Consider the following 12,788-nt stretch of genomic DNA (forward strand, 5'->3'; position numbering starts at 1 on the left):
TATATATATATATATATATATATATATAATATATAAATAAATAGATAAGTCCCCGGGCTTATTTTCGGAATTGTTCGATAATTTGACGATATTATAATTTTCGTGAGTGGTTAGTGTTATGGACTTTGTCTTACAAAGCTTATTCTGTGCTCAAAGTTTGAGAAGGTGTAGTTTCAGATAAGAAAATGAGAAATTTTAGGTGATGGGCACTTTAAGCTTATTTATGAAGAAGTCAACTTAATAAAGTGAAGCAAGACTTAACCTTAATTTGCATTTGTAAACAAAAAACGTTTTCACCGGTTTTGGCGATAAATTCAAGTAAAAAAGTCAAAGCTTTACCTGTCCCAACTTCCAAACCGAACTTGGGCACCTTCTTCGTGATATTTCGGAAACAGCTCCCTTGATTATTTATGAAATTTCTTTTCGGTTTGTTACGGCAGCAAACCGGCAAGACATGTTGCTCGTAAATTACGCTAGTTTCGCGTCGCTCTCTCGGAGGAACTGGAGGCGAATCAGTGCATAGTGCAGGATATCCGCTGATTGACTAGCCAATCAGAGCCCGAAATATCTATAACAATATATAGCACAGCCCTTCCGAGAAGTTTACTACTGAATGTCCCCTACATTTGCATCAACAGCACTGTTTGTGGAGATTTCTTGGCAATGTCCAGTCAGAGAAGCGAGTACGAAAAGTATTTTGTATCCTGTTCATATGGATCAGTTACAACTTGCAGTTTGAGAAGAAAACATAGACACTGCAAACTTTGCTGTAGGGCTTTTGACACGCCATTCCACTGTAAGCGACATTTCCTGCAAAGCCATGCTTCCAGGGCTGTTCCTTACAATGGAAATCCCATCTACCCTTGTAAGAAGAAACACAGTGAGATTGGAACCAACCCCAGAGCTCATTTCCATTGTCCAGCGTGTAAAAAAACAATATCGCACCGGCCTGATTTTGTCAAACATCTCAAGAAGCATCTTTCGCCGCTGGATAGTCCAGAGGACAAAAACTTCCAATCAGGTACCACCAACCAAGGAATTGATGAACATGTGAGGGAGACTTCTGGTGTTCAGCAAGAGGTAGGCCATGAAACACAAAATGAGGCTGAGCCACAAGGCTTAGAACAGGGACCTGTTGAAGAGGACACCACTGTGGATGAAGAGCGCCAGGGGATAAAAGATGACGACAGGAATGAAGGCACGCCTGAGAAAGCCGAATGTATGAGAGGAGAAAAATCTAAGAAGAGCTGCTCAGTTTGCGGTAAAGAAATGCATCCTAAAAGCCTTGCCAGGCACTGTAGAGTCGCCCATGGAGTGGAAACAGCTTCGATGGCAACCTGTGTTGATGAAGAGGATGGTCTTTTCCTGGTGAGAAATAGCTCCCATGGTGGCGTAGGGTATCCAATACATGTCAAGAAAGTAATGGGCAGCGAGCACGGTGTGCAATGTGAAGTAAGAGACTGTATGGATTTCATGCGAGTGGCATGGAAAAGTGGTATGAAGACTGCAATGTGTAAACATCTGGAGAAGGTCGGAACAAACTGCACCTTTCCTGAAGAAATTGAACTGTCTTCTGAATCCCTCAACGATCTCTCTCCCTCAGGGGCTTTCAAAATGTTCAAAAACGATCGAATACAAGAATGCATTACACTGAAGACATGTGCAGCAAAAGATAACTCACGGTGTGTGGTTTCTGTACAAGAGAGTACGAGGTTTCATCACTTTTCTGTCTACGACGGAAATGTTCATTATTATTCGAGATTTCGTAGGGTTGTTGTGACAGCCGACATGGCGATGGGAACATTAGACTGTCGTTGCTGCCGCCGAAAGCGTATGTGCATTCACAAATGTATCTGCCTTTGGTATTTTCGCCAACAGAATCTTCTGGACAATTTCCGCGCGACTGCCACTGAAAGTGGAGAAGAGATCGACGTTGACAGCGAAGAGGAGGAACAGCCCACGTTGTTGGAAGCTGCCCCAAAATCCTCTGGTGTAGCGTATCCCCCCGGAGATAATGATATTTTGCTGGCTATGTGCAAGTATCTTCACCAAGAAAAACGCATTCCGATGACAGATGACGACTCAATAGTACCTAACCCTGTATCGTGCATGAAGTTTATTCCAGTGGAAACAACTTGTGTCAATTGTTGTACACCATTAAGCGTGCCGAGAAAAATTACCGACAAGGCAGTGATACTGACTTTGAACTATGTTTCAGAAGGCGTGGAGACATTCTATAAGCGTTGTGAAGAATGTGGTATGTGTTACAGATACCAAGAAATTGACTGTTATATACACAATTTTAATGATTCATTCCTTATTGGACTTGACGTGTGCCGGTTTCTACGCGATTCTCTTCAGCAACATTTACCCATCGGAAGTGTAGTGAAGGTTTTAGAGGGGCGACTTAAAAGGCGTCTTAATCCCCAAACAGTGGTAAATGCTTACCTGCATTTTGACGCGCTGAGTGACCACTCTTACGATTACAACTGTTTGCTCTGTGGATACCACCCCACTACGTTGATTATGGATTTGAATAAGAAAGTAACCTTTGCCTGCAACATGTCTGATATGGAATTGCCGGAGGCGTATAATCGTGACGATGCAGATTTCGTACACTGTGACAAATTCTGGGAAAATGTAGAACTTTCAATGATTCAGAGGGGTTTCCCTGGTCGAAACTTACCGGAGCTAGACGTCAGCCCAAGCCTTCTTTCCTGGTCTCCATTTATCGGTCGATTGACGAGGAAAAGTTCATTGCTATTGAATACAGAACATCGAAAGGTTGACCGTAGCAGCGGCGAACTTGAAACGGATTGTAGAGAAATCACCGAGGAACGCCTTCTTGAATTGCTTCACAATTCGTCCCTGAAAGAGGTCCTGTCTTTTGCAAAGTCACTCGGATTGAAACAAAATGGAGCAAAACTGGACATAATACTCCAGGTAAAGAATGCAATTTCCAAAGATGAAGCAAAGTTCCAGAAGGCTTTTAGAAAGATGTGGGGCTGCTCTGGAGGATGGGTTTCGGGGACCTGTCCGCATGGCGTTATCTACACCTTAAAGTTTGTCCTGCGGGCAGAAAGCCCGCGTGATTATGTCGACCTTTTGTTATCCATGGCTCACCAACCTAACATTATCATAAATGATATGGCAAACATGCTAGTTGCACATGGCAACAAGAGGAAGAAAGACATGTTTTATCCCTTTAACGGCATGGTTGCAGAGCCGACGCAGACCAATATCCAGAAGGCGTTGGATGGCAAACTTGAGGTTTCCTTGCCTTGGCTCGACTCGGGAAAAGAAGGCAACCCGGTCACACAGTCTTTTGAAGTTCATCCAGTATCGGGAAGTGCTCAACATTTCTGCCTATTTGACAGATTACACGAAAGGAATGTGAAGAAGGAAGAAGAGACACTGCGTCGTGTAACGAACATTAAGGAATTGAAAGGGAAGCTTAACACACAGAAAGACGAACAGCTTCATGCATCTTATAATCACGACAGCAGATATTTGAATCAAATGAAGCCCATTAACCATATCTTCCTCTTTCGCTCGAACATCGACGTCCACAATGAGAAGATTAACGAGCGACTCAAGAAAGGTCTGACGTCAGCTTTCAACTACCAAATTAGCCGAGACAAAAATGGCCAAGCGGTAATAGATAAGACAAATCCAAGTAAAGTCAAATTCAATAAAGGAGAGGACGGCGCCCCCATTCCGGGATTGAGAAAGGAACCGCGGAAGGGCCAAGCTCGTACATCAACCGATCCCGAATCGCATTCCGCTGACAAAAACAGCTCCTCTGATCCCTGTCATGACAAGAGCTCGCTCTCTGGCATTAATCTTGCTCCGGATGGAAAAGCAGATGATAAGCCTTCAACTTCTACATCGAAGAGATCTAAAAATCTTGAATACTTCATACAAACTACAGGGAATCCCGACGCGTATTGGATTGAAGTACTCGGCCTGAAAATTTCAGACAAGCACCTTCTGGAAGACGGCTATTGGCTTAACGACAGATTAATCAATGCAGCCATGTCACTCTTGAGAAACGAGACTTACGAAAAGAACATTGGTGGGCTTGAGGATGTGGTCATCGCAGAGGACCAAGGGTTTCACTGCTCTGACAGTGGCGACGGATTTGTCCAAATAGTAAATGTGAGAGGAAATCATTGGGTAACCGTGTCAAACATGCTACATAAAGATCCTATTACCTGCATCTACGATAGTTTTCAAGCGCTGAACGTTAAGACGAAAGATAAGAAGATAAGCTACCCCATCAAAGTCGAGCAGGCTGCTTGCGGAATTTCCAGGCGAAGCAAATCCTTCACAATGGTGGTGGAGAACGTCCAACAGCAGAACAGAGGTGAAGACTGTGGATTATTTGCAATTGCGTATGCGGCTTTACTATGCATGAATAACGACCCAGTCAAGGCAAACATCAGCCAAGGCATCATGCGACGAGAACTCGTGGAAAGTTTTGAGAACATGGACATCAAACGATTCGTACGAAATGTGACCACAATGGATAACAGCAAGAAACCAGAAGTTCTGTACACCTGGACCTGCAAGGTGTATTGTATTTGTCGCATGCCGGACGATGGCAGGAAAATGGTTAAATGCACGAAGTGCAAATCGTGGTACCACTGTGAATGCGTACTAGGTTATCTTTCCTCTGAAGACTGGAGATACCCGAACTGTGTAGCCCCGAAGAAAAACGCGCCTGCTGGCAAAGCCACTACATACGACAATGGTCAAGTTGCAAGCGACGAGCCCATCTCTAATACAGTCAAACAGGGTAACCCTTCAAACAGAAGGGCAGCAGAAAGTACAGCAAATCAACAGAACGGAAACGCGTTGAAGTCGAAGAAACGAAAATCAGAAAAAAGTGATCTGAATTTCAATGAGGGGAGCTTTAACAGTAAAGGGAGTCGTGAAAACCCGATAGATGTTTCAACAGTCGAAGAACGACCATCACCTGCAGACGACGTAGCATGGATTGCCGAACTGCACCTTACTGTGAAAGAGCGGAACATCCTGTTGAGCAAAAGTTGGCTTAACGACTCCATAATTAATGCGGCTATGGTTCTTATTAGAAAAGATTGTTGTCGGAGTGACGTGGGTGGACTGGAGGACGTCGTGATTGGTAGGGATCGCGGTTTTTCCCGCTCGGACCGTGGACAGGGCTTTATCCAGATCATCAACGTCGGGAATAATCATTGGCTGACGCTGTCGAACATTTTATGGGAACCACCTTGCACTAGCGTTTACGACAGTTTCCAGGCAGTGAGCGTGAAAAGAATGGAAGGAGGGATGAGGTACCCTATCGTTGTGGACCAAGCGGCATGCCAAATTTCGAAGCATGAGAAGTCGTTAACCATGTTGGTCGAGAATGTCCAGCAGCAGGATAGAACCGAAGATTGCGGCTTGTTTGCTATAGCATTTGCGGCTATGCTTGCTTTTAATCAAGATCCAGTTCAGGCAGTAATCAACCAAAGTGTAATGCGCCGTGAGCTGTTGGAGAGTTTCGAGGAAATGAACATGAAACGATTCCTGACCAAAGTGGTTACCGTAGACGACAAGAAGAAAGCGAAAGCTCTGCATCGTTGGACCCGCGAACTGCATTGCATATGCCGCATGCCTGACGATGGCAGCAACATGGTAGCTTGTTCCAAATGCAAAAAAAGGTACCATGAAGAATGCTCGCAGAGTGATTGCCGTAGAAAGGACTGGTTGTGCCGAGAGTGTGACTATGCGAGAAGGAAAGATGCCGCCGAAAGAAGACGATTTGCAGCCGCAAGGGAAAAGGTAAATCTAGAAGTGTATCGCGAAAAAACGAAAAAGTATGCAAGAGAGTCAGAAAGGGTACAAGAAGTCTATGCGGCAATTGCAGCGACATACACCCCGTTTAAATTTAAAGAGGCTGTTTCGCATATTGGATGCATGAACAAAGATGACTGGCTTGAGGTAGAGGAAATTGAAAGATGTAATGATTTTCTGGGTGTGGCTTTGTCCAGTGGGACAGGAGATGATTTCGATCACTTCGTAGTGATATTTCCTGGTGCTTTCGACTCCGATCAACGACTTCTGTCGACTGTCATTCACGAAATGGCGCACGTTTTGGATTCAGCAAGTGCAACAACCTTCCATCCAGCACATGGACCCAACTTTAAAAAGGCTGGCAGATCCCTAATCCGACACTTGAAAGAAAATCCATCCACCCTCCCAAAACCTTACCGTGGGATAAAACTAGATGAGGTTTTAATCTTAACCAAATCTAAGGAAACCTCTCCCGGGGTGCAAAAGCAGCAGGATGTCGAGGAAGAGAGCAAGGAGCACAAAAAAGATAAGAGGAAAAAGAACAGAGAAAACAAGCAAGTGAAGAAGATGAGAAAGCAAAAAGAAAGAAAGATAGGCCAAGACGAAATGGAAAACGACGAAGAGGATAAGTAGAAGAAGGAAGAAGAGAAAAAAAAGGTTGACTTTTGAAAAGGCCGTTTCGCACATCCATATCTAAAAACATTCAAATTCTACTATCCAGCTTAAGTGAACAATATTACGTAATTAAACAACAATGAGAAACCAGTTAACTTTTTCCACGAATACATGATATCTTCCAAAGAGAAAACGTCCCCTATATGTAAAGCACCCCTATATGAAAGGATGTTCGGTAACTTTTTGTATAAACACAGGAAGGCTTTGCATTATTCATTTAATATGTTATTTCAATGGTTTTGTATTCTTTGTGTGTATTTCAGTGCATCCACTTTCAAGCGGGCGGGATATTTCCTCGTACTTCTGTAAATTCGCCCCTATATGTAAGGCGCCCCTATATGCAAGGATGTTTGGTAACCTTTTGTATCAACACAAGAAGGCCTTTACATTACTAATAAAAAATATATTTTCAATGGTTTTATACTCTTTGTGTGTATTTCAGTGCATCCACTTTCAACGGGCGGGATCTTTCCTCGTTCTTCTGTAAATTCGCCCCTATATGTAAGGCGCCCCTATATGCAAGGACGTTTGGTAACCTTTTGTATCAACACAAGAAGGCCTTTACATTACTAATAGAAAATATATTTTCAATGGTTTTACACTCTTTGTGTGTATTTCAGTGCATCCACTTTCAAATGGACGGGATATTTCCTCGTACTTCTGTAAATTCGCCCCTATATGTAAGGCGCCCCTATATGCAAGGATGTTTGGGTAATCGTTTGTATCAACACAAGAAGGCCTTTACATTACTGATAAAAAATATATTTTCAATGGTTTTATACTCTTTGTATGTATTTCAGTGCACCCGCTTTCAAATGGACGGGATATTTCCTCGTACTTCTGTAAATTCGCCCCTATATGTAAGGCGCCTCTATATGCAAGGATGTTTGGTAACTTTTTGTATAACACAGGAAGGTCTTTGCATTATTCATTTAAGATATTATTTCAATGGTTTTGTATTCTTTGCGTGTATTTCAGTGCATCCACTTTCAACGGGCGGGATATTTCCTCGTTCTTCTGTAAATTCGCCCCTATATGTAAGGCGCCCCTATATGCAAGGATGTTTGGTAACCTTTTGTATCAACACAAGAAGGCCATTACATTACTAATAAAAAATATATTTTCAATGGTTTTATACTCTTTGTGTTTATTTCAGTGCATCCACTTTCAACGGGCGGGATATTTCCTCGTTCTTCTGTAAATTCGCCCCTATATGTAAGGCGCCCCTATATGCAAGGATGTTTGGTAACCTTTTGTATCAACACAAGAAGGCCTTTACATTACTAATAAAAAATATATTTTCAATGGTTTTATACTCTTTGTGTGTATTTCAGTGCATCCACTTTCAACGGGCGGGATCTTTCCTCGTTCTTCTGTAAATTCGCCCCTATATGTAAGGCGCCCCTATATGCAAGGATGTTTGGTAACCTTTTGTATCAACACAAGAAGGCCTTTACATTACTAATAAAAAATATATTTTCAATGGTTTTATACTCTTTGTGTGTATTTCAGTGCATCCACTTTCAACGGGCGGGATCTTTCCTCGTTCTTCTGTAAATTCGCCCCTATATGTAAGGCGCCCCTATATGCAAGGATGTTTGGTAACCTTTTGTATCAACACAAGAAGGCCTTTACATTACTAATAAAAAATATATTTTCAATGGTTTTATACTCTTTGTGTGTATTTCAGTGCATCCACTTTCAACGGGCGGGATATTTCCTCGTTCTTCTGTAAATTCGCCCCTATATGTAAGGCGCCCCTATATGCAAGGATGTTTGGTAACCTTTTGTATCAACACAAGAAGGCCTTTACATTACTAATAAAAAATATATTTTCAATGGTTTTATACTCTTTGTGTGTATTTCAGTGCATCCACTTTCAACGGGCGGGATATTTCCTCGTTCTTCTGTAAATTCGCCCCTATATGTAAGGCGCCCCTATATGCAAGGATGTTTGGGTAATCGTTTGTATCAACACAAGAAGGCCTTTACATTACTGATAAAAAATATATTTTCAATGGTTTTATACTCTTTGTATGTATTTCAGTGCACCCGCTTTCAAATGGACGGGATATTTCCTCGTACTTCTGTAAATTCGCCCCTATATGTAAGGCGCCTCTATATGCAAGGATGTTTGGTAACTTTTTGTATAACACAGGAAGGTCTTTGCATTATTCATTTAAGATATTATTTCAATGGTTTTGTATTCTTTGTGTGTATTTCAGTGCATCCACTTTCAACGGGCGGGATATTTCCTCGTACTTCTGTAAATTCGCCCCTATATGTAGGGCGCCTCTATATGCAAGGATGTTTGGTAACTTTTTGTATAACACAGGAAGGTCTTTGCATTATTCATTTAAGATATTATTTCAATGGTTTTGTATTCTTTGTGTGTATTTCAGTGCATCCACTTTCAACGGGCGGGATATTTCCTCGTTCTTCTGTAAATTCGCCCCTATATGTAAGGCGCCCCTATATGCAAGGATGTTTGGTAACCTTTTGTATCAACACAAGAAGGCCTTTACATTACTAATAAAAAATATATTTTCAATAGTTTTATACTCTTTGTGTGTATTTCAGTGCATCCACTTTCAACGGGCGGGATCTTTCCTCGTTCTTCTGTAAATTCGCCCCTATATGTAAGGCGCCCCTATATGCAAGGATGTTTGGTAACCTTTTGTATCAACACAAGAAGGCCTTTACATTACTAATAAAAAATATATTTTCAATAGTTTTATACTCTTTGTGTGTATTTCAGTGCATCCACTTTCAACAGGCGGGATCTTTCCTCGTACTTCTGTAAATTTGCCCCTATATGTAAGGCGCCCCTATATGCAAGGATGTTTGGGTAATCGTTTGTATCAACACAAGAAGGCCTTTACATTACTGATAAAAAATATATTTTCAATGGTTTTATACTCTTTGTATGTATTTCAGTGCACCCGCTTTCAAATGGACGGGATATTTCCTCGTACTTCTGTAAATTCGCCCCTATATGTAAGGCGCCTTTATATGCAAGGATGTTTGGTAACTTTTTGTATAACACAGGAAGGTCTTTGCATTATTCATTTAAGATATTATTTCAATGGTTTTGTATTCTTTGCGTGTATTTCAGTGCATCCACTTTCAACGGGCGGGATATTTCCTCGTTCTTCTGTAAATTCGCCCCTATATGTAAGGCGCCCCTATATGCAAGGATGTTTGGTAACCTTTTGTATCAACACAAGAAGGCCATTACATTACTAATAAAAAATATATTTTCAATGGTTTTATACTCTTCGTTTGCATTTCAGTGCATCCACTTTCCAACAGGCGGGATATTTCTTCGTACTTCTGTAAATTCGCCCCTATATGTAAGGCACCCGTATTTGCAAGGTTGTTTGGTAAATTTGCCCTACTCGCGAATAAGAACTGCCGATGTACGGAGCTGGAAAAATGAAGTTTCTAACCTGCCGTTTTCTATGTTTATTAATTAATGTATGGAACTTTCTATGAATGGCGAAGAGATTTTTTTAAAAAAGTAACGATGGTGAGTCTCCTTCGCCACAGACGCTCCTTTTACGTGAATATCAAAACATCGGTTTTAATATACTCTAATCAGTTGAGTGCGTGACCATAACTGTCAACTCGCCCCTATATGCGAGTCGCCCCTATATGTAACGTGCCCCTATATGCAAGGTAACGTTACCAACTACGGTCGTTGAGTTGGCGTTTGTCTCTTCAACGGACTGATATAGTAGTTACCAACGGATACACTACAGGACATCGCCCTATATAACAAAGATTCGTTACATTGAATCTCAAGAAAGAAAGAAAAAACAAAAAAAAGAAATCGGCGCCCAAAGAATGATCTTGAGTGACTTGCAGCGTTGGCTTAGCTCTAGTTAAGCCACAATTAGGATATGTAGAACACTATCCCGTGAAAATTCAACATGCTGCAAACAAGAACTAGGCCTCGGGTGATCTTTTTCAAAACATAAAGCACAGGAAATGAATTATTAATATAAGAGGAATAGACCAGCTTCATGACCTCTAAATATGAGACCAGCGGCCAAAATTAAGATTTGCTCAGTCAGGCCCAGTTCAGACGTCGTGCTTCTGCCGTGCCGAACTTAATTGTAATTTGGTTCGACTGTAGTCTGCTACACAGCCGTTTTTAGTGTCGTCACGCAACGCTCCTCCCCACTAACGGCTGCTGAAAACCGAACTACATTCCTTTCCCGTGATTAGCCAATTGTAATTCAGCTCCCATTTTCTGGAAAGTGTTCGCGCCACCTCTGCGGTACTGTGACTCCTCCAATCACAGCTTTGCTTTTATCGTTGCCCCATGGGTGAATGACAGAATAATCAAAATCGTCGCGTGAAAACAAGCAGTTAACTACAATGTTGTCGTAGTCGAGTCCTATTCAAAATTTAGGAGATAAGCAGCAACAGCAAGAAAGTCGAGCAAATTGCGATTCACAACATGGATGTGCTCATAAAGTTGCCAGGTATAGTTTCGCTCATCGATAATTTATAAGATTGCTTTTTGACTCAGTACCCTTGAGCGTCTAGTCTTCACAGAACACAATGAGCACATCCGGTACATTAAATTCTTCACTACATATCAGCACATATACCCGTTAAATGAAGAACCAACCGATCCTGGTAAAAGTTTTCTAGGCCTATCAAACCTTCTTTTCACTTGGAACTTTCTTGACCGCTTAAAACAAACTTTTTTGCAAATTAACCTTTTCGTTGCTTGAAAACACAGAGCCCGTCTAAATTCAGCGACGATTGATTGATTTGTCGAAAACTGAGAAGCGTGCTCGCTGCCTAGCGCCCTGCGGCTCACGTATTGTCAAATTTCTTGTACATGATTGGTTTGTTCGTTAGACCACAAACACAAAGGGAAAGGAATGTAGTTCGGTTTTCAGCAGCCGTTAGTGGGGAGGAGCGTTGCGTGACCACACTAAAAACGGCTGTTTGGCAGACTAGCTCGACTGTAGCACGGCAGGAAAACAACTTTGATTCAGACATCGTGCCAGAGTCGAACCAAATTCAGGATTTACTGATGCCTCGTAACAATTCTCCTCCCAACTCCCCGTGGGAACGCAATCTCGCCAAAATACATTAATATAATTTATTAATTTTGTTTAGCGCGGCAGAAGCACGACGTTTGAATCGCTGCCGTGCCAGAGTCGTGTAGCACGGTAGCGCTTGTCGAACTTAATTGCTTGCCGAACTTAATTCAAAAGTTTGATTCAGACACCGTGCTTCTGCCGTGCTTCTGTCGGACTTAATTCCTGAATTTAGTCACTTGCTAGTTTTTTGGAAAAGTTTATTTTATTATTATTTATTTATTTATTTATTTATTTGTTTATTTAAATATTCATTTAGTTTTTTAATCACAAAAAGTCAAAATTAAACTCGCTCCATTTTTTTCGTACCTAGATTTTTCTGACGGTAACACATATCAAGAGCCCTAAGATCCACTACAGAATTACCTCATATGCTACTGTTTCAAAGTGAGTACAGACGTAGTTCTTTTGTAAGCAACAAGTGTAAATCAATTTTTTGAGCTTCTGATTTAACCTCCCATAAGCCGACATCCCACAGCACACCTAGGAGGCCAAGAGGATGCAGTTGCTTTGGCAAATAAGAGTTTCTCTTAAAAAATTCCATGGTAAATATCACTTAGTTCATCAGGTCAGGGGAGGTAGTTTAAATGTGCAGTTAAATTTTCCTTAATCCATTTCTTTTTTCTTTCTTTTGTCCGTTTCTCCCTGTGTACTGTAATTAGTGTATTTATCTGAGTATACTATTGCTAACCAGTGTAATGTATAACAATATGTAATGTTATGTACTTTTTGGAGTTACTAAAAAAGTTTATTGGATTTTTTAAAAAAAGGTATATATTAATGTTATCGACGAGTATAAATTAATGCCTTCGAGGAGACTCGAACTAATGAGCTATATAAATAACACCGGTCCGGATCCATAAAATATTGGATTGTCAGAACCATAAAATATGAGCATCAGTAGGAGGCTTATTTTGGGGGAGTATATGGGTATTTTAGCTTTTTGGCAGTTACCCGTACTATGTCATCAGAAACCGAAAATGATAAGATGCTTCAAGCCAAGAGAAGGGACCTACAGTAATGCGACCCACGAACCTGCTCTTACCCTAAACATACGGAAAGTGCCTTAGTCCCCAGAGAAATCAAACCGAGTTAATTTTTTTTCCCGAGAAACTCGAACATTGAGATTGGGCCATGACAATCTAAAGGCACTTAACAGTATGTCTAAGGTTC

This window comes from Porites lutea, chromosome 10 (genome assembly GCF_958299795.1).
Source record: "Porites lutea chromosome 10, jaPorLute2.1, whole genome shotgun sequence".
Classification (NCBI taxonomy): Eukaryota; Metazoa; Cnidaria; class Anthozoa; order Scleractinia; family Poritidae; genus Porites; species Porites lutea.